Raw genomic sequence first — 21,684 nt, 5'->3', positions numbered from 1 at the left:
TAGGGAGCGGAGAAGATAGCAGCCAGCTCATTGGAATGTGCCTCTTCTAAAAGTGCATCCAGGGCTTCCCTGGTGGCGCAGTGGTTGAGAGTCCGCCTGCCGATGAAGGGGACGCGGGTTCGTGCCCCAGTCCAGGAAGATCTCACATACCGTGGAGCGGCTAAGCCCGTGAGCCATGGCTGCTGAGCCTGTGTGTCTGGAGTCTGTGCTCTGCAACGGGAGAGGCCACAACAGTGAGAGGCCCGTGTACTGCAAAAAAAAAAAAAGTGCATCCACAGATGTCTTTGTGACGATGACCGATGTGCAGAATCAGCGTGTACACAAATCTCAGGACCTCCAGGCATGTGTATCTTTTGTAACTGAGGTCATTGTCAGAGAAGATAATTGGGAAAGTTTTGTGGATTTTTGTAACCTTGTAATGTTCGCCTCAAGGCCGTTGCTACGTAGGCAGAAAAAAGGTAGAGAAAAGTAGTCCAGGGATGTGGCTCTTGTGAGCCAGCCAACATTCCTGTTGACTGAAGTGGAAATGTCCTTTATTACTCGCCAGTGTTTGCTGAGGCAAGACTGACACCCAGAGGGCATGACAGAAAGATGGTGGAGTCACTATAGGGCTGTCAAATCTATTTTCCAAAAAAGTGGGGCATACAGATTTTGTTTATCTTAAAGTGGTTTTTTTAAAGCTTTATTTGGGTGTAATTTACATGTAGTAAAGTACACATATTTAAAGTGAAGTATTTGGTAAATATTGACATACACATGATACCTGTGAAAACATCATCACAGTCATGGTAATGACCATATCTGTCACCATGTATTTGCCTGATGTCCTTTTACAGTCTCTGTGTCCCTGCCCTTTACAGCCCTCCAAGCCACCATTGATTTATTTTCCATTATAATAGATACCTTTACGTTTTCTATAATTTATATGATGGAATCCTTAAATGTTTACTCTCTTTTTTTCTGGTTTCTTCTTCTTTTTTTTTTTTTTTTTTGTGGTACGCGGGCCTCTCACTGCTGTGGCCTCTCCCATTCCGGAGCACAGGCCCCGGACGTGCAGGCTCAGCGGCCATGGCTCACGGGCCCAGCCGCTCCGCGGCATGCGGGATCTTCCCAGACCGGGGCACGAACCTGTGTCCCCTGCATCGGCAGGCGGACTCTCAACCACTGCGCCACCAGGGAAGCCCTCTGGTTTCTTCTATATTTTGTAATTATTTTGTTATATGATGTTATATTTGTTATACAGATGTTATGTGAGTAGTTCATCCCTCCCTTTTATCTTCTTTTTTGGTTCAGTACTCTTATCTTTAGATATACTGCTATTTGTCCATTCACTTGTTTATGTACATTTTGGATATTTCCAGATTTTAACTGTAGAAAATAAACTGGTGCAAACATTTGTGTACAGTTCTTAATATTGATATTTGTTTCATTTATCTTTTGTTCAAAAAATTAGATTGTAGTGTCTGAATCATGAGGTAGGTGACTATTTAGCTTTTGAAGAAACTAACAAATTCTGACTAAATAATTGTGTTTTTTACATTTTTACCAGCACTGTATGAGGGTTCCATTTTCTCCATATCCTAGCGAATACTTATTTGGTCTGTCGTTTTTAATTTTAACCCTTTTAATAAGTTTGTTACTCTATCTCATTGTTGTTTTCATTGTATTTCCATAAGAATTCATGATTAGCATTTTTTCGGATGTTTGATCCCTTTTTTCATTTGCTCTCGTAAAATATCCATTTTTATCTTCTATTTTATGAACTTTGGCTATTTTTTTTTTAACAAGTAGGACATTGAAACAACAAAGATGTGTATTGGAGTGTCATCCACTTTCACTTGTTGAATAATGTGACTGTTTTATGGAAGAAATGCTTTCAGTACTGGAAGAACATGCCCTGAGTTTTTTCAGTTTTTTTGTTACGCATGTTGTAATGGACACATGTTACCATACACTTTTAAGATTAATTTGCCCTGGGAATTCCCTGACGGTCTAGTGGTTAGGACTCTGCTAGGGCCTGGGTTCAATCCCTGGTCAGGGAACTAAGATCCCACAAGCCACGCAGTGCAGCCAAGGGGAAAAGAAGAAAAAGATTAATCTGCCCTAATATGTTGTCCATCAGTTTCTGAAGTCCAGACAGTGAATAATGACCTTGTTTTGTAGGGTTTGTACATTTTCCTGCTCCATTATGGGGGTTGGTGGGTTGGAGCAGGACTCTTAGATAGACTAAATGACATCAGGATGAACAGTACATTCTTTGAGTCTCCAAAGCCCGATATGGAGGGAAATAGGAGGGCAGGGATCAGAATCTCCAAGCTTGGGTCAGGCAACCTGGGTTTGTAGCCCAGATGTTGGATTCACATCCTGGATCCCGTTGCCTTGACTCACAGATAAATGAGTCACTTACCTTCTCCCCTCCCCCCACCCTCTGTAAACAGGGATGAGGAGCGTCTTGTCCCCTGGCCTTCAGATGAGCTGCAGAGACAAAGCACCCATTCCCTGTGAGGTGGGTACGCCTGTGGTGACACACCGAGCCCAGCCACCCTGCACTCCTCCTGACTAGCAGTCCGAGCTGATGCCGTGGAGCCACCCTCAGGAGGCCAGTGCTGCAGGGCACTGAGGTCTCGAGTGGGTTTCCCACCAGAGAATCTTTAGGTGACTTGTTGGAACTCCTTCAGGTTCAGTTCCTGACAGGGATGTGCAGGCAATGATGGCATTCAACTTGTTCTTTGTTAGGATCAATAAAAGGAAGAGACGGACTTCCCTGGAGGTCCAGTGGTTAAGACTCCGTGCTTCCACTGTAGGGCGCACGGGTTTGATCCCTGGTCAGGGAACTAAGATCCCACATGCAGTGCGATGTGGCCAAAAAAAAAAAAGAGACCAAACAGAGGTAGACCACTCGAGATTGGTAGGTGGCAGTTTTAATGGGCAAGGGAACTTATGAGGCTTGTCTTGGGTCTTGTCTTGGCTACAAGATGTGTGGCTTTCCCCATACACCCACCAAATCTTTTGTTTTTATTCTTCCTCTCATTCCTTCCTCCCTTCCTTTCTTTTCTTTCATGCATGCTGTGCCGGGTCTTAGTTGTGGCATGCGGGATCTAGTTCCCTGACCAGGGATTGAACCCGGCCCGGTGCATTGGGAGCACAGAGTCTTAGCCACTGGACCACCAGGGAAGTCCCCACGCACCAAATCTTAAAAGTTAGTATGGACGCCCTAACTGGATTCAGCCACATACACTGTCTAGATAGTCTCAACACCACATTTCTGTCTGAAGGCTGTATCCTTGGAGAAGCTTCTGGAAGTGGAGAAGGCAAGTGATTGCACATTCCAAGGACAGCAGAGTGACTGAGGGGCCTCCAATTGCCCAGGTCCAGCCTGGGGCTTACCCAGCAGTCACGTCTTCTCAATGACCTCCTCCGACACTACCCACCACCCCGTGACCGGCTCTGCAATCTCCCGAGCTCCCCTCTTCCGCAGCTTGCCCACATCCGTCGGCCATGGCTTTCTGCCGCATGGAGGTGGCTCATTTGGCAGATACCTGGCTGTGCTGAAGGCAGATGCCTAAGCAGCAATAGAGGCACAGGCAAAAAGAAACAGACTGACAGTGTTCCCAAACTCAGTGTCCGTTTTTTCCACCAAGAACTCGTGAAAGTTGGCTTCTGTCATCGTGTGACTTCAATATGACGTTAGCCGACTCATGGGGTATGAACATGCCACATTCTGTAGTTGATGGTGCACACGCCTCCTTGAGTGGTAGTCACAACGTCCGCGGCCTTCCTACTGTGGAGGACAGCTTTTCTATTTGGAGCGATTTAAGGTTTCAATGAAGACAGGCTTTGTTGGCTGTCATTTGAGGCTGCCTGGGCGGATTGTCTAAGAGCTGCTGTGTGTGCTTTCACACCCTCCAGGCCGATGGAGGGGGACCACACCAGTGGGAAACAGACGGTACCCACCTAGACCTGTGGAGAGGGAGGTTGGCAACTGTTCCTGTGGGGTGGATTCTCCCTGTGCCCAGGGAAGACCCAGGGTACAGCAGCCTGCCACCCAGGTGGAAGCCATGGCCAAAGATTAGTGCCACACGACCATCAGGTCCCACTTAGGGCCACCCAGTGAATACGTGACCAGTGCAACAAGTCAGTGACAAACTAGTTGCTGTACTTCAAAATGATGCAGTGACTGCACAGTTCCAGTGATGTCCATCCCCTATCCCTGGCCTCATTAGGTTGGTTCTGTTTAGATTTTTCTGTTCCAGCATAGGGCTGTCTGGGTGCTCAGATGTCCATAACCTGGGGTAAGTCACATAAACCCCTCCCATTCTGCACACAGCCACCCATGGCTCTAATAATGTTTTTGTTGTTGTTTTAAATGATACTTGCGGGCTTCCCTGGTGGTGCAGTGGTTGAGAGTCCGCCTGCCGATGCAGGGGACACAGGTTCGTGTCCCGGTCCGGGAAGATCCCACATGCCGCGGAGCGGCTGGACCTGTGAGCCATGGCCGCTGAGCCTGCGCGTCCGAAGCCTGTGCTCTGCAACGGGAGAGGCCACACAACAGTGAGAGGCCCGTGTACCACAAAACAAAACAAAACAAAACATAAATGATACTTGCAGTCAGTTTGACAGGCTGCCTGGGTAGTTTGACAGAAAAAGAATACTCCTACCCATTGTTATGGGTCGTATGCCAAAGGCCAGGTCTCTGGATCAGTATTGATAATGTCAGATTGTTGACCTGAAACAAATAGATTGTCAGATATTTCCTCAATAAAGATGGGATTAGGGACTTCCCTGGTGGTCCAGTGGTTAAGAATCCACCTGCCAATGCAGGGGACACAGGTTCAATCCTGGTCAGGTAACTAAGATCCCACATGCCACGGGGCAACTAAGCCCACGCACTCTGGAGCCCCCATGCCACAATTAGAGAAGCCCTCATGCTGCAGTGAAGATCCTGCATGCCACAACTGAGACCTGATGCAGCCAAATAAATTTTAAAAAAGATGGGCTTATTTGGGATCAGCAGAGAGTTACAAATCAGGGTCCATAACTATGGCAAGGCACACGCTATTTCATGCATGGCAAGGGCAGGGGAACACGTTTTTTAAAATTTATTTTATTTATTTTTGGCTGCATTGTGTCTTTGTTGCTGTGTGTGGGCTTTCTCTAGTTGTGGCGAGCGGGGGCTACTCTTCATTGCAGTGCGCGGGCTTCTCATTGCAGTGGCTTCTCTTGTTGTGGAGCACGGGCTCTAGGCACACAGGCTTCAGTGGTTGTGGCACCCGGACTCAGTAGTTGTGGCTTGCGGGCTCTAGAGCGCAGGCTCAGTAGTTGTGGCGCACGGGCTTAGTTGCTCCGCAGCATGTGGGATCTTCCTGGACCAGGGCTCGAACCCATGTCCCCTGCATTGGCAGGTGGATTCTTAGCCACTGAGCCACCAGGGTAGCCCTGGAACACTTTTATAGAGAGGAAAAGGGAGTTGGGAGGGCTGTAGTAAACAAAGAGTCCATGGCTGTTCATTGGCTGAGTCTTTGCCAGGAAAGGAGTCTTTCTTCTTCCTGTTGGACATTGCAGGGCATGAGAGCTCACCTTTCTAGTCTCCAAACTGTATTTGAGGCTTCCGTTTATTGTTTTACATTTACCTTTTTTTATAAGTTAATTTTTTTATTGGAGTACAGTTGCTTTACAATGTTGTGTTCGTTTCTGCTGTACAGCAAAGTGAATCAGCCATACATATACATATAACCACTCTGTTCTAGACTCCATTCCCATATAGGTCATTATACAGCACCAAATAGAGTTCCCTGTGCTATACAGTAGGTTCTTATTAGTTATCTTTTATATATAGTAGTGTGTACACATCAATCCCAATCTCCCAGTTTATCCTCCCCCCCACCCCAGCCCTTTCCCCTTTGGTAATCATAAGTTTGTTTTCTACATCTGTGACTCAATTTCTGTTTTGTAAATAGGTTCATTTGTACCATTTTCTTCAATCCCACATATAAGCGACATCATATGATATTTGTCTTTCTCTTTCTGACTTACTGCACTCAGTGTGACAATCTCTAGTTCCATCCATGTTGCTTCAAATGGCATTTTTTCATTCTTTTTTATGGCTGAGTAATATTCCATGGTATATATGTACCACATCTTCTTTATACATTCATGTGTTGATGGACATTTAGGTTGCTTCCATGTCTTGGCTATTGTTAACAGTGCTACTGTGAACATTGGATTGCATGTATCCTTTCGAATTACTGTTTTCTCCGGATATATCCCCAGGAGTGGGATTGCTGGATCGTATGGTAGCTCTAGTTTTAGTTTTTTAAGGAACCTCCATTCTATTTTCCACAGTGGCTGCACCAATTTACATTCCCACCAATAGTGTAGGAGGGGTCCTTTTTCTCCACACCCTCTCCACCATTTATTGTTTGTAGATTTTTTGATGATGGCTATTCTAATGGATGTGAGGTGATACCTCATTGTAGTTTCGATTTATGTTTCTCTAATAATTAGTGATGTTGAACATCTTTTCATGTACATTTACCCTTTAGAACAAGATCCTTGACGGCATCACCAAGCAAAAAGCAGATTTTCTAGTTTCAGTGGCTTTTTGTCCCTCAGTGTCAGGAAAGAGCTTTTTTGGCTGTAGTATCTCAAGTCATATGGAAACTGCACAGATTAAATACCTATTAAGGTCACACTTAAGTCTTAGGCACTTTTTTTTTTTTTTTTTTTTTTGGCGGTACGCGGGCCTCTCACTGTTATGGCCTCTCCCGTTGCGGAGCACAGGCCCCGGACGCGCAGGCCCAGCGGCCGTGGCTCACGGGCCCAGCTGCTCCACGGCATGTGGGATCCTCCCGGACCGGGGCACGAACCCGTGTCCCCTGCATCGGCAGGCGGACTCTCAACCACTGTGCCACCAGGGAAGCCCAAGTCTTAGGCACTTTTATCTCAAGTCGATATGTTATCAAGATCATAAACCTTGGAGATCTTATGAAGCATTATGCTATCACCAAAGGTTTGGTGACAAATTTCTAACAGGCCTGGTCCAGATACCTTGGGAAAGCTGCCTCATCATATGCCCTCTGTTTCAATTCTGGGAAATCTTTTGTTTTGTTTTGTTTTTTGGCTGTGCTGGGTCTTAGTTGCAGCATGCGGGATCTTTAGTTGTGGCACGTGGGATGTACAGGCACTCCCACACCCAACAGTTGAATTGATGTTTTTTTGTCGGGCAACTGAGTGGGCCCACTGTATAAAGGAATTTCCACTAGGTGCTCTTCCCATGACCAGATACCACGTGAGCAGCAGATGCCTTAGGTGAAAAAGGCAGATGTGTAGTAGCACCTTGCCTGGGGAGGTCTTCCTCTTCTGTAAGAATTACACTTGTGACCTGATCGATAAATGGTAACGTGGCTTCAGCTTTAGGAATTTGACCTGGCTGTGCAAACCATATGTGTTGGCCCGGGGAGGGAGCTCTGGCAGGCGTGGGGAGATGGACTGGGGGTGGATACGCCCCGCCAGGACCACTGCCTTCTTCTTTCTTTCACCGGTGCACATTTCTTCCAGGTATGATGCATTTCCACAGGCCCAGCTTGCAGCAGGATGACCCGGTCCCAGTGGAGTCTTAGAATAGTAACTCCCATTCACCCAGGGGTGTTAAGTAACTCACCCACCCCAGCGGGACATGCCACTGCAAATCACAGTAGATAACTCCTTTCCCAGGCGTGCTGGGGCACACTGATCCGTGGTGAGAGTTGGGGTCAGTGGCTGTTTCCCACGACTTCCACTCCTTGGCAGGGACCCCCAGTCTGGCACATGGGGCAACAGGCCCTACTGGTTGACCATTCAAACGTATTAAAGCCTGGGACAGTACTTTAGTTCACCCAGCCAGGTGGTCTCACCTGTTAGTGATTTAATCTGCTGCTTTAATACTCCATTTTTCCTTTCTACCAACCCTGCTGCTTGCGGGTTACAGGGGAGATAGAACCTCCACTCAATGCCAAGTTCTTTTGCTCAGTCTTGCACGTCACGACCTTTGAGATGTGACTCCCAATCACCATCTGTTGGATGAGAGTATGCATGCATGTGACTCAGCCCCTCCAATTCCCTGCTAGTGGCCAGCTGGTTTCCCTGGCACCAGGAGGCAGCTTGGGTTAAACCCGACACAGTGTCCATACAAACCAAGGCGTATTTAGAACCTTCCCTCGCAGGGAGGAGGCCAGTGTAATCATTTGCCAGCCACTCCCTGGTCAGCAACTCCATAGATGGCCCCAGACTCCTTTGACAGTTGCCTTGGACGTTGTTTAGAACACCCTGAGAAAGCCCTTCCTTTTTCCTTTCTGTTTCCTCCTGGTTGTTGTCAAGAGAAAGCCTCTGTGTGATGCTGAGTCTCTATGCCCCCCCCCGCCCCCGTTACTAATTTCCCTTTTCAGCAGAGGGAGCAGGCCTAACAAGCCCCGTGAGGTCCCTGGGATGGTGGAGCATTATTTTGATTTCATGAGTGTATTTTCATGGTGAACTTCATTTGTGAGAAGTCAGGCTTGTTTTCCTAATTAGCAGAGAAGCAAATACGGTTCTTAGAATACAATCTAAAAAAAAAAAAATACAATCTATGTAAGATGGTGTACATCAGTTTAAAGAGAATAAAATTAGTAACGATTATCACAGCTAAGGTCCCCTTTTCCTTTCAGCTGTCATACTGTAAACAATGACCTTTCTGTGATCTATTTAGTACCACATTAGTGCTTTTTTTTTTTTTTTTTTTTTTTTTCGGTACACGGGCCTCTCACTGTTGTGGCCTCTCCCGTTGCGGAGTACAGGCTCCAGACACGCAGGCTCAGCGGCCATGGCTCACAGGCCTAGCCGCTCTGCGGCATGTGGGATCTTCCCGGACCGGGGCACGAACCCTTGTCCCCTGCATTGGCAGGCGGACTCTCAACCACTGAGCCACCAGGGAAGCCCCGACTGTACTTTTTTTTTGGCCTCACCACGTGGCATTGGGGATCTTAGTTCCCCGACGACCAGTCGAACCTGCACCCCCCGTAGTGAAAGCATGGAGTCCTAACCACTGGACCACCAGGGAAGTCCCTGACTGTACTTTAATACTGTTTTTTTTTTGGCCACGCTGCTCAGCTGGTGGGAACCTTAGTTCCCTGACCAGGGATTGAACCTGGGGCCACAACAGTGAAAGTGCGGAGTCCTAACCACTGGACTGCCAGGGGATTCCTGCTAATACATTGATTTTTAAAGCACAGGTGATTCTCATCATTTCTCATTCCTAATCGTTATATTGTGTTTTACCATTATGTATGTTCCTGAGGTTTTGACTACCGAATCGGTGTTTTGGGAACAGAATACCAAGTTGTGTTTCTGCACATCTCTTTCCAATTCCATGTTGTGTGATGTTGTGACAGCTTGAGATGGGCCGTGGAGGGAGTATTTACATGAGAGATATTGACAAACACTACCAACCCGGGCTTGTTCTATTGACATTTAGACTTTAGAAAGTGATGAACAATATGTTAATAGAACAGATTACACTAAAGTGTACAGTGTCTATGGCTGTTACATTATGAATAGCACAAAACATTGAGGATATAGTCTTCAGTTCTCAAAAACAATTGTTATTAAAAAAAAATGTTATAGGCTTGTGCCCCGTCGTCCAATTTATAGTTAAAGCTTTAACCCTAATCCAACTGTATCTGGAGTTAGGGCATTCAAAGAAGTAATTAAGGTTAAATGAGATCATTAGTGTGGGGCTCTAACACAACATAATTACTGTTTTTATAATGAAAGGGAAAGACACCAGGGAGGCAGTCACACAGAGAAAAGCCACGTAAGGACGCAGCAAGATGGCGGCCATCTGCAAGCCAAGGAGAGAGGCCTCAGGAGAAACCATCCTCGATGGCCCCTTGAACTCCGTCTTTTAGCTTCCAGACCCAGATCCAGATTCCTCTGTGCGTAGATGCATAGAGAGAGCGCCCTCTGCTGTCTCTTCCTCTTCTTACAAGGACACTAGTCCTGTCAGATCAGGCCTTATTTACCCTGAACTACCTCCTTAAAGGCCCTATCTCCAAATATAGTCAAATTGGGCATTAGGCCTTCAAATAAGAATGGTGGGGCTTCCCTGGTGGCGCAGTGGTTGAGAGTCCGCCTGCCGATGCAGGGGACACGGGTTCGTGCCCCGGTCCGGGAAGATCCCACATGCCGCGGAGCGGCTGGGCCCGTGAGCCATGGCCGCTGAGCCTGCATGTCTGGAGCCTGTGCTCTGCGACGGGAGAGGCCACAACAGTGAGAGGCCGGCGTACCGCAAAAAAAAAAAAAAAAAACAAAGAATGGTGGCAGGGGGTAGGAGAGAGATAATTCAGTCTATAACACAGTACAGTACTAAGGTAAAGGCCTTGACCCCATGTGAACATTCTGATGTCTTAGGGGGAATTCCCTGGCAGTCCGGTTGTTAGGACTCTGGGCTTCCATTTTAGGGGGCACGGGTTCAATCCCTGGTCGGGGAACTAAGACCCCGCATGCCGTGTGGCATGGTTAAAAGAAAGACAGTTGATGTCTTAGGAAACTGGAGTTGGAAGCAAAGGATTTGCTACAATCCCTGCACTCATAGGACCCTTCTCCAGTGTGAAGCCTAGTGTTTAAAACAGATTTAGGCTCTGTTGGGACTTCCCTGGTAGTCTAGTGGGTAAGACTCTGTGCGCCCATGCGGGGGGCCCGGGTTTGATCCCTGGTCGGGAAACTAGATCCCACATGCATGCCACAACTATTTGGTGCAGCCAAATAAGTAAATGTTTTATTTTAATTTTTTAAAATAAATTTATTTATTGACGTATGGCTGCGTTGGGTCTTCGTTGCTGTGCGTGGGCTTTCTCTAGTTGCGGTGAGCGGAGGCTACTTTTCGTTGTGGTGTGCAGGCTTCTCATTATGGTGGCTTCTCTTGTTGCAGAGCACGGGCTCTAGGCACACGGGCTTCAGTAGTTGTGGCATGCGGGCTCAGCAGTTGTGGCTCGCCGGCTCTAGAGCGCAGGCTCAGTAGTTGTGGCTCACGGGCTTAGTTGCTCTGTGGCATGTGGGATCTTCCCGGACCAGGGCTTGAACCCGTGTCCCCCGCATTGGCAGGCGGATTCCTAACCACTGTGACACCAAGGAAGTCCCTAAATAAATATTTTTTTAAATAATAAAATAAAACAGATTTAGGCTGTATAGGCAAGAAGGGCGAATGCCTTTCATATGGATTTCAAACTTTCTGTGCCTCAGAGGGGACAGTTTGATGGTGGAAAATAGGTTCCCAGTTTTGGCCAAGAATAGGTTGCTGTCCATGGGCCTCCTGGGAAAGAGGGCTGGGCTTTGTGGTCCTCATTCGGGACCTGGATGCCATGAGTTTTAGAAGACTCAGAGGAGGGGTCAGTGTGACAATCTCAACTGCTTCTGGGAGCAGCATGAATCTCCCCCCCTGTTCACAGGGCCTATAAGCACTGATGAGGGGAATGTCTTCTTCAGGTCTTGCCAAGAGCCGTGTCCCCTGACGTCCAGAGTTCAGCAGGTGATGTTCACTGGTTCTACGATCACAGGGTCATGGGCAACCATAATTGGTACAGCAACAGGGGAATAATAGGGAGTGAAGGAAACTGCAGCCGGTTGGATATAATGAGGAAGATGTGGGTGAAGGTTTTCAAAAGATACAAGTGTCCAGTTAGAAAATAAATAATTCCTGGGCTTGTAATGTACAGCCTTGTGGCTAGAGTTAGTAACACCATATGACCCAAATGTAAGACTGGAAACCAGAAAACTCCTAGAAGAGAACATAGGTGGAACACTTCGACATAAATCATAGCAATATTTTTTTTTTGGATTTGTCTCCTAAAGCAAAGGAAATTAAAAAAAAAATAAATAAATAAACAAGTGGGGCCTAATTAAACTTTAAAACGTTTGCACAGCAAGGGAAACCATTGACAAAACAAAAAGAAAACCTACTGAATGGAAGAACATATTTGCAAGTGATATGACCGATAAGGGGTTAATATCTAAAATATATAAACAGCTCATACATCCATTTCAACACCAAAAAAAAGCAAACAGCCCAATTAAAAAATGGGCAGAGGATCTGATTATGCATTTTTCCAAAGAAGACATACAGATGTCCAGGAGGCACATGAGAAGATGCTCAACATCACTAATTATTAGACAAATACAAATCAAAAGCACAATGAGGTATCACCTCACACAGGTCAGAATGGCCATCATCAAAAAGTCTATAAATAATAAAGGCTAGAGAGGGTGTGGAGAAAAGGGAACCCTCCTATACTTTTGGTGGGAATGCAAATTGGTGCAGTATGGAGGTTCCTTAAAAAACTAAAAATAGCACTACCAGATGACCCAGTAATTCTACCCCTGGGTATTTATCCTAAAAAAGGAGACACTCATTCAAAAAGATACATGCATCCCTTTGTTCGTTGCAGCACTATTTACAATAGCCAAGATATGGAAGCAGCCTAAGTGTCCATCAACAGATGAATGGATAAAGAAGGTGTGGTGCATATATACAATGGAATACTACTCAGCCACAAAAAGGAGTGAAATAATGCCATTTGCAACAATATGGATGGACTTAGAGGGTATTATGCTAAGACAAAGAAAGACAATATGTATGATACCACTTATATGTGGAATCTAAAATATAAAACTCAGGAATTCTGTGGCAGTCCGATGGTTAGGACTTGGTGCTTTCAATGCCAGGGGACCCTGCTTCAATCCCTGGTTGGGGACTAAGACCCCACAAGTCATGTGGTGGGGCCAATAAATAAATAAAATATAAAACTCACCCCCCTCTTGTTTTCCAGAGGTAATCTCTGGTCCCCATGCAGACAACATCATTGCTCTTACAGGTGAAATGATAATCGCTTCCCATCAAGGCAGTGATTGTGGAATCCAACACCTTAACCTCAGTATTCATGCGTCCACTTTCCACATCTGCACATATGCTATCACTGCGGCTACCACCCTGGCAGCAAATGTAAACGTGGGAAGTGACCACTTTTCCCAGGTAAGTATCACATTCTTGTAAGGATAGATCCTATCTCAGAAAATTAAATAATAAATGCTGTATCGAAAAACAATTCAGATTTTTGGATTTGGAACAGAAATACTGACAAAGAGAGGCAGAAGGGATGTATTCTGAGGGTCCCGGAGGCATGGCCACACCTCATCCACTTGCTTTAGGGCTGCCTAGTATCTCTCCTCCATGTTTCCTCTCATAACCTGTCTGTACTTTTCTGCCTCTTTTCACTGACTAAACACTGAACCTCATAACATCTATTATATTAGCTTAATTCCACATGAAGTGAAGAGCAAGACTGTTTTACTTGTAATTTTTTGTGGACATGCAGTGTCTTTTTAGTAATAGTTGGCTGTGCATATTTTAGTCTTTTGGGTGGATGATTTTCAAATGGATCCTTAGGAGAATTTTAGTAACATGTCTGAAGAATGCAAGAGCAAAAACTTCCTGCCCCATTTTGTGAAAGGAAGAATACACTTAAACATGTGAACAAAAGAATGTAAGTTAAAGTAGTAAGGTAAGCAGGGATGTAAGGAATCTCTAAATGTTACCATGTATGAAAACACATTTTATATGTGCATAGTATCTTCATTACTATTAATATTATGCTCCCTTCTCTCTAAAAATATTTCTGGTGACCCTGAATCAATATAGATTTTTTTTTTATTTTTTTTTTTATTTTTATTTTTTTATTTTTTGCTGTACACGGGCCTCTCACAGCTGTGGTCTCTCCCGCTGCGGAGCACAGGCTCCAGACGCGCAGGCTCAGTGGCCATGGCTCACGAGCCCAGCCGCTCCGCGGCACGTGGGATCCTCCCGGGCCGGGGCACGAACCCGCATCTCCCGCATCGGCAGGCAGACTCCCAACCACTGCGCCACCAGGGAAGCCCCAATATAGATTTTTAATGTGTCATCTAGAAATCATGAGATGGCTTATTCTAACCGTATTATGATCACTCTCACTCCCTAATGGGTATCTTCCTAATCCTTCTTGTGGAAATTGAAATTTTCTCGGGTACCTTAGAAAATAAAGCACAAATGTCCTAAGGAATCTGTTGTAGCCAATAAATTAATTTTATGTTTTATGCATCTCGACTGCAATTTTTTTTATCCCGTAAGGATAATAAGGACAATATTCACTCAGATTCGACCAAATACACAAAGCAACTAATTTCAGGCCTTGAACGGTGGATAGCATAGGGCCGTAACCTTGAGGGCTGTAATGAGAGGTCAGGTGCAGAGAGCCAGTGAATCCTAGCTTTCTCCTCCAGCAGAGGCATCCTCATCACTGGCCTCAGAGGCTGAGTCTCCACTCCTTCCTCCAGAGTTTGATACCCTCTGTGGCACCTGAACAGTGCCAACTCCAGTGTCAGGACAACCTCAGAGACCAGTCCAGGACAGAACACAACCAGGATGATAGGGCTTTTGTTGCTGCCTCCTGGACTTCATGGTGGGCTAGAAGGCCAAATGCAGCCCCAACCTGCATGACCAGATGGATCTGGATCCCAGGTCTTGGGACAGCTTCCTTATTCCCTGGACTTAATGCCAGCAATAACTTGTACTGGGATTTGGCCTGGGGGACCTGGAATGCTCAGGAACGGGCCTAGGATGATGCCAGGTGCCTCAACAGAGTTTCCCATAGCCTAGAAGAGGGACCTTGCAGGAAGCAAGGGGAAATCAGTTCTGGCCTGGTTCCTGCCCTCTTGTAGAAGCCAGTCATGGAACATGCAGACAATGAAATGCAAAATAGGCAATTTGAGGTCTACTAAGTGTGGCAACAAGGAGGCATCAAGTGTGAAATGAGGAAGTAGGCTTAGGATGTCTAAGATATATTGCTAAGTGAGAAAAGGAAAGTACAGATCTGTATACAAAATACGTATGACTTTATTTTTCCTAAGCCAACAACTTTTATGGGAAAATATCTGAACACAGACCCCCACAGAATGACACACATAAATGCAGACCCAATTCTAAAAGGATAATACTATAGTGCAAACCTCAGCTATTCCATTTATTTTTGCAATCCTCTCTACTCTGAATGTCCTCTTTAACTCTTCCTCCAACTGGGATTTGGTCAATGTTTTCAAGAATGAAGAAGGATCACAGTTTGGAGACAGACTCTTCAGAGTGACCGTTCTTGTCGGGTACTGAGCTTAATTCAATGTCTTCTCAGACATCACTGCTAAAACTTCTCAGAGATCTTAACTTTTTTCACCATTCACTGATGTTTCACCAGAACTATTTCTGCTACCATCTTTGAATCACTACTTAATTGTTATTAATAGCTTTCTATAATTTGCATTTTACAGCTGCTTTTCTGAGATAATTTCAATTCCACGTGGAGGTCAGTCCCAGTAATGACTAGAGAAATAATCATTATTTTCCAGCAAAAAGATGAAATCATCTGTTTAAGATATTCCCAATATTTCGGTTGTTAAACAAAAGTCAGCTGAGTAAATTTGAAGATCTAATTGGCTTTATTAGGTGATTCATGTATTGGATAGCATTCTAGCTAGCAACTAGAAGGATGCTCTAAGGGGCTGCACAAGATGGAAGGTTCTTATAGGCAGAAGTGGGGTGGGGCAAGGATGTTGCCAAAAAGAAAAGGATTATTTTAAGGCTGAAACATCTTTGGTGGGGAAGGGAATGGCACAGGTTTTGTCATGCTCACTGCCTCTGCTTCCTCAGGGGGAAGATAGAGAGGCCCACAGATTACCTCACTGGTGCCGGCCAAGAAATTCCAAACTGGTTGATGATGATTACGTTTCTCAGAAAGGTTGAAACTGCAATTAGGTTAGGTATTAAGTCTAGTTTTGGAATTATGGTCTTTAGCACAAGTGATGTCATTTTGGGCCTGTGGTTTTTCTCTTTAACAAGGTGTTGAGAGCATGTTTTGCTATATGTTCCACATTGTTTCCTTATTCTCTGTTTGAGATTGATTTCAGATTCCTGAAGGAATTGAATATGTGTCAGGATATGGATTAAGAGATATTCAGTAAATAAGTGTTTCATAATTGGATACAATTATGAATTATAATGGAGGAGAACTGTTTTATGCAGGAATCACTGATGGAGATCCATCTTTCCACTCCTGCTTCAGGCTGGTGAACATCCCTCTTCTATCCTCCATGCTCTGGCCCTATCTGGAGTTGTTTTTCTCTTGTCCCTGACCAAATGTACATGGACTGACAAAAAATGAATCTAAAGCTTGAGAGTGCATACCTTTGAACTACAAAACAATAATGTTTATTAGCTTCAGCTTCCAGTGGAGTCATTTTGTCTTAATTACTGTATGGAATGATACATGCCTTTAGATTTGTGACCACTGAGAGCATCTCAAATGATATTTTTAGACTCTGGGAACATGCTGAGCTGCTTCACTGAGTCTGAAATAATGTCTCCAAATGAAACTGAGTCCCCCTCAAACGGAGTTCCCTTACAAAGTTTATGATTAATCTCTGTATCCAAAACCGTATTCCCTTTCTTATCCCCTATAACCTCAATCCTGGGCTAACTGAACACTAATCAACCAGAATCAGATGACTAAAATTGCTGTTGTCAATAACATCACTGTAGGCACTAAAAATGCTCTTATAGATATCATTAACATACAAACTCAGGTTGTTTATGTAGAGCAAGATTAGCTAACAGACCCCGGAGCCATGGACCACGTGGCCAGAGAATTATAAGCCAGAGACATCCTGATTCCCATATCCACGATTAAGAAGTGTCACAAGATAATTAATCCTTGCCTCTTCTTCTTCCCCTTTAAAAAATACCCCTAAGTCAGGGGCTTCCTTGGTGGTCCAGTGGTAAAGACTCTGCGCTTCCAATGCAGGTGCGCTAACAATGCAGAGGGTGCAAGTTCGATCCCTGGTGGGGGAAGTAAAATCCCACATGCCGGGTGGCATGGACAAAAACAAACCAACCAACCAACAAACAAACACACCACCCCTAACTCAAAGACCGCATGGGAGTGGGTCTGACGCCTGTCTTCCGCTCCATTCCTTGGTGCCCTGCAGTAAGTGCTGTTCTTTCCTAACCACCAGGTGGCAGTAGACTGGCCTTGTGAAGCCAGCGGACCATGTGGTAACACGAACAGCAGCACTCCCACAGATCTTAGTATGGTCCTTTTATGAGGAACAAAATCTGTCCTTAGAACTGGAGTCACTGTTTTCCTGTTTTCCGGCACCGCTCATTGTGGAGTTTAGCTTTTTCTCCTGAAAGTCTGGTAGGTTCGTGCATCTATGTGAACTACATTACCCAGAATGCTCAACGGAAAAGGGCAGTATGAGTAACCAATGAGTTCTCAGAAAATAGGCAGTTTCCGTTTGAGGCGCAACTTTTAGGGGCGGGACTTCCGGCCTCCTCCTCAAGGTGACCATTTTAACTGCTCTGGGTCAGTTCAGGTCCGGATCTCCGTGTTAGAAACGGGGTGACGGAACCGGGAAGGTCCGAGCAGAGGCATAGTCCCCACTGCACAGAGGCGGGTCTGAGGCTCGGCGACGCCGCCCGTGGGCCCCGCGCCAGGCCCGGGAGAGGGGCCGCTGTGCCCTGGTCCCACTTCTCCCGCGGCTCCCGGCGCCGCTCCGCTCACAGTCTGATGGCGGCGGCGCTGAGGCACCAGCCTCAGGTAAACGGTCGTCCTTCGGGCCCTCACCCCACCAGGCACTAAAGCCCCGAATGCGGGGCACCTGCCCATGTGCCCGCAGGCCAGGCCGCGGTGTCCAGGACGGTGAGGCGGTCGTGGGTGGGGCTCTGTTTCCGACAGTGTGATGGCGCGTGGGAGAGGGTGACAGGCGGAGGGACCCGCAGGTGCAAAGGCTGGGAGGTCGGATTGAGCCGGGAGGATTCGGGAAACCTGTGGTCCATCTGATGTCTGCAGGACACAAAGAAGGTGAAGCGGAGTCATACCCGGACTGTCAGGCTGAGGGTTGTATTTTTATTGTGAGGACCTAAGAAGGCATGGAGAATTTTGAACAAAAGGGGAACAGGATTTACATTAGCGTTTTAAATGTTTCCTAAGGCCCTTCAAAGGAAAAACAGATTTGAGGGGAGTGGTGAGGACATTGAGGCACTCGGAGGTTGAATCTTTGTTCAAGGCCATACAGCTGGTAAAGGGTGATCCAGAGCACCGAGGAACAGGGGTCAGACGACCAACCTGACGTCGTCTGGCTCCAAGGCCAGGCAAGGAAGGATACAGGGTGGCATGAGCCTCAACGTTTCTAACCCACCGTTACATTCTTCTAAGGCCTGTCTCTTCCCACAGAGTCCAAAGGCTGCAGAAGTACTTATGGAAACAACAGGTATGGTAGTGGGTGTCCTAGTTCCTTCCTGGCTCCAACCCTCACTCAGATGCTTTCTGGTTTGTGGTGTCCTGGGACTCTTCTGTGCCATTTTCCCAGTCCTTGGGTCTGGGGACCCTAGAGAAACACCAAGCCCAGGGTCCTAAGTCTATATCAGGGGTGATATGGAGGTGTTCTCATTTCTGGAGACTAGTGTAAACTAGTGTGGAAGGTTAACCCAGGAGCTGCTACCAGGATATGCAAATACTTAGTGTTAAAACTGAGCTGGGAGTGTTCAGGAACCACAGGTCTCCTTTTCTGGTATGAACAAAGAAAAGGAATATAGGATGACTGCCTGAGAAATTAGACATCTATTTTGGAGGTATTGGGAGGTTTGGATCAGAGGAGGGAGGTGATATTTCCAAGGTCTAAAAAGGCTCCATCTGACTGTAAAGTGGAGAACAGACTGTGGGAGTGAGGGAGGAGCAAGGTGGAGGCTACTGACATAGTCTAGGTGAAGGTTAATGGGCCAGGGCTGTGGTTTAGGAGATGTGGTTGGAGTCTGGATGCATGTTCTGAAAAGGGGCAACTAGATTTTATAGTATGGATGATGAGAGAGTGAAACAGAGAACTCAGGGATAACCCCAGGGTGTTTGGTCTTGGCAGCTGTAGGGATGGAAGCTCCAACTGAGATGAGGAAGTTGGTAGTAGGAGTAATAATCGCTGGGGGTATCAGGAGCTTTGTTTTGACCATGTTAAGAGTCTGGGGTATTCCAGAGACCAGTAAGTGGAGGCATCAGATTGTCAGCTGGACTCACAAGTTGGGAAATCAAAAGAGGGGTTCAAGTTGAAGACATTCAAAAAGTGGTAGCTACTATGTGGACCCAAGTAAGTGACCTGTGGTCACAGGAGGTATAATCTTCATGTTACCATCCTAAAGCTGTTCAGGAAGCAGGAAGTGGAGGATAGAAACTGACCACTGGTTCTCTTGCTTGAATACCTGAGTGATGGTTTTGGGTTTCTTAAGTGCAATTGAGGGAGGTATGTGGCCATAAAGGTAGGGTGTATCAGACATGAGAGCCTGGCAAGTGGCCAAGGCTTCCAAGAGAAGAGTAGATAGGAGATAGATGTCAAGGCATAGGAGTGTTTGAGGCAAGATGACATGCAGACCAGAGCTATTTCTTATTCACCATGCTATGGACTCACCAAGATTCTGTGAGGACTTTGCTGGGGCCTGGAATGTTTCAATTAGCCTGGTGGATATGGTCAGGGCAAGTATGATCATTTGTGATAATTAATAGGACTGGGGTGGTTGGTAAGTGGGACTGGGCTTTGAATGAGGGTTAGATGGACAGAGAAGGCTGTCGTTGCTGAGGGACAGCAAGAGCAGCACAGAAATGGAAGAGGGCCATGGGCATCCAACATCGACAGGTGGTTCTGTGTGGCTTACTCTTAGGCAAGGAATAGCCATACAGGGAGGGAGGCCTTCATAGAAGGATTAGATGTTTCCACCCCCAGTGGGAGCCATGAGAGGTCTAAGCCAATATTGAATCTTGTTTGAATTTGCCAGGCAACTCTGGGTGCTTTCTGCAAAGTTGTATTTTTAAGGCCTAAAATAAAGGCCCATTATCATGTGCTGCCTTGACATCTAATAAAACCTAGAGTGGCTCAAATGGCCTGAGTGTAAGTTCTCCTCTCGAATTGGTGATCTTGGATAGGGTCTCCCATTTTATTAAGGAGACCAGAGCAGTTCCTGATCTTAAGAAAAACTCAACTCACATTGGCGGAAATTCCCTGACGGTACAGTGGTTAGGACTCGGCACTCTCACTGCTGGGGCATGGGTTCGATCCTTGGCTGGGGAACTAAGATCCTGCAAGCTGTGTGGCAGGCCCCCCCAAAAGGAAAGAAAGATCAAATTAGCTTTATTCAACAATTCATGCTTTGGGTAGCATCCCATCTAGCAAATAGAAAGGAGCTCCACTGAGCTGTAGAAAAGGAAAGGTTTTTAAATGTGGAAAGGGGGTGGAAAAGGGAGATTATTAGCAAAGAATGCATTGTCTCGGCAAGGTTGCCCTCCAGTGGGGAACGAAAGGGGTCTATTGGGCGGATTACCTCACTAGTTCTGACCAGGAAATTCCAGGTTGATTAGTTAAAGGTTACTTTCCTGGAGGTTGAAACCGCAGTTAGGTTAGTTATTGAATATTAAGTCTTGGTTTGCTTATGTGGGGTTTAGCACAGTGACTCTGTTTTCACCTGCCATCTCCTTTTTAACATGGCTAATCTTTTTTAAGTGGGTTTCAGTTCTCTACTGGCCTGCAGAGTTTTTCAGACAAGCCACTTGCATCATCCTCTAGGAACCAGGTTGTACCCCGACCTCTTGATCCTACAAAACTTCCACTGCACAACCCCTGGTGGTTTTTTTCTTTTCCAGAGTACAACATGCATGTGTCCCTGTATGGTATGTGATGTCCTCCTCTCCCAGGCTGTATCTCTAATTAATAAACTGTTGTTGATCTCATCTGTCCAGTGTCAGGTGTCGTGTCTTCTGCATCGCCATAACCCTAGGACAGGAATTCCAGTGGGGTAAAGAGGAGGTGATTAAAACAAAAATAACATATAGAGAGGCCAGGGAGATGCCTGTGCTGTGGGGCAGTGAGGCGTGGTGGCCATGGGCACGTGGCTCTGGTGTTGAGGGATGTGCAAGTCATGTGTACTTGGAGAGGGAGTGTGTCTGATGGCCCCAGGGCTCTGGTGTTGAGACTTCTGTGCCTTTGGTTGTATTGGGAATAGCTTGACAGGAGTAGGTGGATGCGTCTTCGCCAGGCCCACAGCTTAGACACCTGTTTCTCCACCTGCCACTTGTTGCTGATTGTTGGACTTCATGACCAGTGAGCCCATAAGGGGACGACAGCACACGTTGCACCAGGGCCTGGCTTGTCCCCCGAGTTGGGGGGCTTGGGAGACGGGTGGGCATGGGGTAGGTGTGTACGGGATGCATTGTGGGTACGCAGAGCAGAGCTGTGTACGGTTTTATCTGTTCACCACCATGACAAGGCACTGGGACCTTTGAAGATGTGGTTGTGTACTTCTTCTGAGAGGAGTGGAGTCTCCCTTATGAGGTTCAGAGACATCTGTACCGTGATGTGATGCTGGAGAACCTTAAACTTAAAACTTCCCTGGGTAAGGTCTTCACACCCACCTCTGTACTGTGAGGTATTCCCTGCTCTCTCTTTTTTTCCTAGAGCCTGATCTGCCCTTCCTACATCAGAACCACAGAAACTGCCTCCTTCCCCAAGTCCTTAAGTAGGTGCTGTGGTTGGTTGGGATAAGGTGTGTGCACTGCCCTC

Source organism: Mesoplodon mirus (assembly GCF_964341445.2).
Source record: "Mesoplodon mirus genome assembly, chromosome: 19".
NCBI lineage: Eukaryota > Metazoa > Chordata > Mammalia > Artiodactyla > Ziphiidae > Mesoplodon > Mesoplodon mirus.
The sequence above is the reverse complement of the archived record's forward strand: the minus strand, read 5'-3'. Positions refer to the sequence as shown.